Here is a 4,546-nt window from a genome sequence, read left to right on the forward strand (position 1 = left end):
ACACATCATCTTCGTTAGCGGTCGGAGTGCTGCACAACCAAGAGCTGAGTGCAGCCTCACTGCCCTGGACCATGGACAGTAACCGTCTTCTGGATAACATGTTACGCTCAGAAAAACCTGTTGTTCCTGTCCTTATCAACTGTCCTCAACAAATGTGGATTTGCCTTCCCTTGCAGATTGCCTTTTCTTCGTGTGTATATAGCTGAAAGCCTGGTTCGCGCTGTATGGCCAGGCGCGAAAGTAGTGTCGGATGCTGTATGTATACAGAATAACATGTTTGTTTGTGACAGTCCTGTTTTTGGTGAGCGGTCGGCAAACAAAGCTGTTTTGGGTTCTCGCCCTAATTCTGGGGTGTTGTAAAATTGATCTTCCTTTCTCTGATTGTGATTTGTGCTGGGTATTCAAAAAAGAAGTGGGGCAAGTTCTCTCAGTTGTCTGTCGCTGGCTAACAGCTCTAGTCGGTCTGCCTCAGGCGTGGCCATGTTGCTCATGGTTACCAACCAGGGGTAAGCAGTTAGAGCTAGACGGTAAGCTAGCGCTGACCGATTTGAATCTTGGCTACTACACGATGAAGATGGTCTTTAACGTCACCTGGGCTTCAATTTTTTTCCTCCTTTGTGATCTCAGTTGCTACAAATTGATTAGCGCCTTATAAATTTTTTTGCTAATTGAATCTGTGTCAATCTCGCTCTATACAACAGAAAGTTATAGACAAGTCAGGCAAGCTGTTCCTCTGCATGACTTCTCCGTCTCTCTCTCGTCTCTCTTCTGTCTCTCCTCTCTGTTCTTCTCCTCCTGTTCTCTGTCTCTGTCTCTCTACTCTCTCTCTCTCTCTCTCTCTCGCTCTCTCTCTTCTCTCTCTACTCTCTTGATCTTCTCTCTCTCTTCTACTCTCTCCCCTCATGTCTCTTATGATCTCTATGTCCATCCATCTGTCCGTCGGTGGATGTGTTAAGCCCCACCACAGACACATGATCATGTTAATCCCTAACTCTGCACCTGACAGTTCTCAGAACCTCATTGGTTACCATGAAAAAGCCTAAATCCTCTAAAACCATTCCCAAATCTGTCCTTTACACGCCCTCCCTCATAATCTGCTCTTACCCTGCTGCTCACATAGTCCCTGATTTCATTTGTAGACCACACAAAGCACTGGTTGTACACCTTAGCCTTTCACCTATAGATGTGGATAAGAGAGAGAAGATAATAAAATGTAAAATGTGATCTATTTCTGTATGGTTGTCAATGGGGTGAACTAGACAGTTCACAGGTGTCCGATGCATTGACTTTAGTGTTTCACAGGGAGGAAGTAGGAGTATGACAGTACGGATACAGTGCAGCGCAGAGGTAATGTTTCCTAGCTCTCATTGTCACAGAGGTAGTGTTTCCTAGCTCTCATTGTCACAGAGGTAGTGTTTCCTAGCTCTCATTGTCACAGAGGTAGTGTTTCCTAGCTCTCATTGTCACAGAGGATCCTATGGCTGAATCTGGACTATTGTGGACTTAACTGAAAAACAAAACAGTGTTTGTGATACTTCAATACCAAAGACATGATGCGCAGAGTAGAACATTTCCAAAAAAACATCAATAGATTAAAATGAAATCTTCTTTAATCCAATTAGTGCTGTGTTTTCTCTCTACTACAGCTCTCTCTCTCTCTCTCTCTCTCTCTGTCTCTCTGTCTCTCTGTCTCTCTCTGTCTCTCTCTGTCTCTCTCTGTCTCTCTCTGTCTCTCTCTGTCTCTCTCTGTCTCTCTCTGTCTCTCTCTGTCTCTCTCTTTCTCTCTCTTTCTCTCTCTTTCTCACTCTTTCTCTCTCTATATATCTTTCTTTCTCTCTATATATCTTTCTCTCTATATATATCTTTATTTCTCTCTATATATCTTTCTCTCTATATATCTCTCTATATATCTTTCTTTCTCTCTATATATCTTTCTCTCTCTCTCTCTATATATATCTTTCTCTCTCTCTCTTTCTTTCTCTCTCTCTCTCTCTCTATATATCTTTCTCTCTCACTTTTTTTTCTCTCTTTTTCTCTCTCCCTCTTTCTCTCTCTCTCTATATATATCTTTCTCTCTCTTTCTCTCTCTCATTCCATTTACTCCAACACAATGTTCCGTACAGTATGTCCAGTTCTTTAGGTATTTGCTAAGCGATAGATGCATTAGCAAATATTGCCACATACATTGATAAAATATGACCCCCCCGCAGCAAAGACCTTGAATCATCTCACCTTAGCCCAATCTTTACATCTTTACATTTTGATGAACGACCGTGGTTGTTCCTAACCAAGGGACCAGTCCCACCTAGTCAACAGATATGTAGGGGACCTCATTACCTGTCCTGAACAGTTACGAGTTACCAGCAGTGGTTCCTGCACCGTAGACAGACAGCCATAAATAATCTAGGCCCACATACAACAGTAGGTATCTCTTACGCTTTTGACAATGATTTTAAATTAAGCCTAATTCATGTGATATGCCTAAATACTAGGCCAATAAATAACCCCATATGTTGGGGATTATTTAATTAAGCTGCGTCATGTTATTTCAAGTTAATCCTTTTGGAGCTCAATATCACTTTCTTAAAAAATTTCCCTAAATTGGGCCTATGTGTTCGGTGATKAATGAACTTTCAAACATGTGATGCAACATAATCATCAAGTGAATTGATACCTATTGTGCCAAAAGCGATTTAGAGATGTTGAACGGAAGTGACGAGCGTGCTGCTATAATGGTTATATAACAAGCATCATACTCTATGATTCAGTGCAATATGCAAATTATTCAAAAGATATGCATATACAAAAAAGAAGGTTATGCATATTCATACAATAATTAAGAGTAGGCAGAGTGATCGTGTCAGGCGGAAATTTAATCAAACGTTTTACCATTGCAACATTTGATGTACAGTCCCATTCACTGTGGTTGTCTGAAGCGTGTTACCTATAGCGTTTACAGCCGGCAATGCCTCATTGCGATTGGTTATTACCCATAGCTGCAGGAAGTAGGGGTGCTGAGGGTGCTGCAGCACCCTTTGAACATCGTAATAAAAAAATATGATTTTTATATATACAGTACCAGTCAAAAGTTTGGCCACACCTACTCATTCAAGGGTTTTTTCTTTATTTTTACTTTTTCAACATTGACAATTTCCAGATTGACTGACCTTCATGTCTAAAAGTAATGATGGACTGTTGTTTCTCTTTGCTTATTTGAGCTGTTCTTGCCACAATAAAGGAAAGAAATTCCACAAATTAACTTTTAACAATGCACACATGTCCAGGTGACTACCTCATGAAGCTGGTGGAGAGAATGCAAAGAGAGTGCAAAGCTGTCATCAAGGCAAAGGAAGCTACTTTGAAGAATCWCAAATATAAAATATATTTTGATTTGTTTAACACTGTTTTGGTTATTACATGATTCTATATGTGTTATTTCATAGTTTAGATTTCTTCACTATTATTCAATAACGTAGAACATAGTAAAAATTAAGAAAAACCCTTGAATGAGTAGATGTGTCCAAACTTTTGACTGGTACTGTATATAATTATATATTTTTTCTTCTTCTGACAAATGTAGTGCACTGGGCTTGTAATAGTCCTTCTGCAGCGCCAGCGCGGGCCGAAATATCTCTCCAGAACATAGAATCGCAGCACCCCAAAACTATTTCCGGTGACTATGTTATTACCTATCATTTGCAACAATGTCAATGAGCGTCATCGCCATCTTTGCTTTGCGTCGCCTCAAACTGTCATAATTACCAGCTGAGATCATCTTTTTTGAGTTGGTCTGAGGAAATGTCCTTAAATCTACACTAACCTGAGATGGGAGTTTTTTTTTGGTAACACTTCATTTGACACCCAGCGTCATCACACATTATGACACGGTCATAACCGTGTCATAAGATGTCATAACAGCTGACATGACTTGTCATAACCTGTCAAAATATGGTCACCACTTCCCCTCCTCCCCTCCTCACCCATTTATGTTTACCTCCATCCCCTCACCATTATTTCTCCCCCTCCACCCCTCCCTCCTATTCCCTTTTCCCTCCCCACTCCACCACTTTTTCCCCTCCTCCCCTCCACCCATTTCCCCCTCCGTTATCTTATTCTTTATCTATACTTCCACCTCACCACTACCTCCTTCCCACCCCACCACTTCCCCTCCCCCCTCACCATTTTCCGCCTACCTCCCCCTCACCATTTCCCCTCCTCCCCCTCACCACTTCCCCTCCTCCCCCCCACCACTCCCCCTCCTCCCCCCCACCACTTCCCCTCACCCCCCCACCACTTCCCCTCCCCCCTCACCATATCCCCTCACCCCCCACCCACTCCCTACCCCCTCACCACTTCCCTCCTCCCCTCACCATTTCCCCTCCCCCCTCACCACTCCCTCCTCCCCCTCACCATTCCCTCCTCCCCTCACCACTTCCCTCCTCCCCCTCACCATTTCCCCTCCTCCCGCCTCACCACTTCCCCTCCTCCCCACCCAACACTTCCGCCTCCTCCCCCCCACCCACTTCCCCTCCCCCCCGCACCACCA

The sequence above is a fragment of the Salvelinus sp. IW2-2015 genome, linkage group LG4q.2, assembly GCF_002910315.2.
Source record: "Salvelinus sp. IW2-2015 linkage group LG4q.2, ASM291031v2, whole genome shotgun sequence".
Classification (NCBI taxonomy): domain Eukaryota; kingdom Metazoa; phylum Chordata; class Actinopteri; order Salmoniformes; family Salmonidae; genus Salvelinus; species Salvelinus sp. IW2-2015.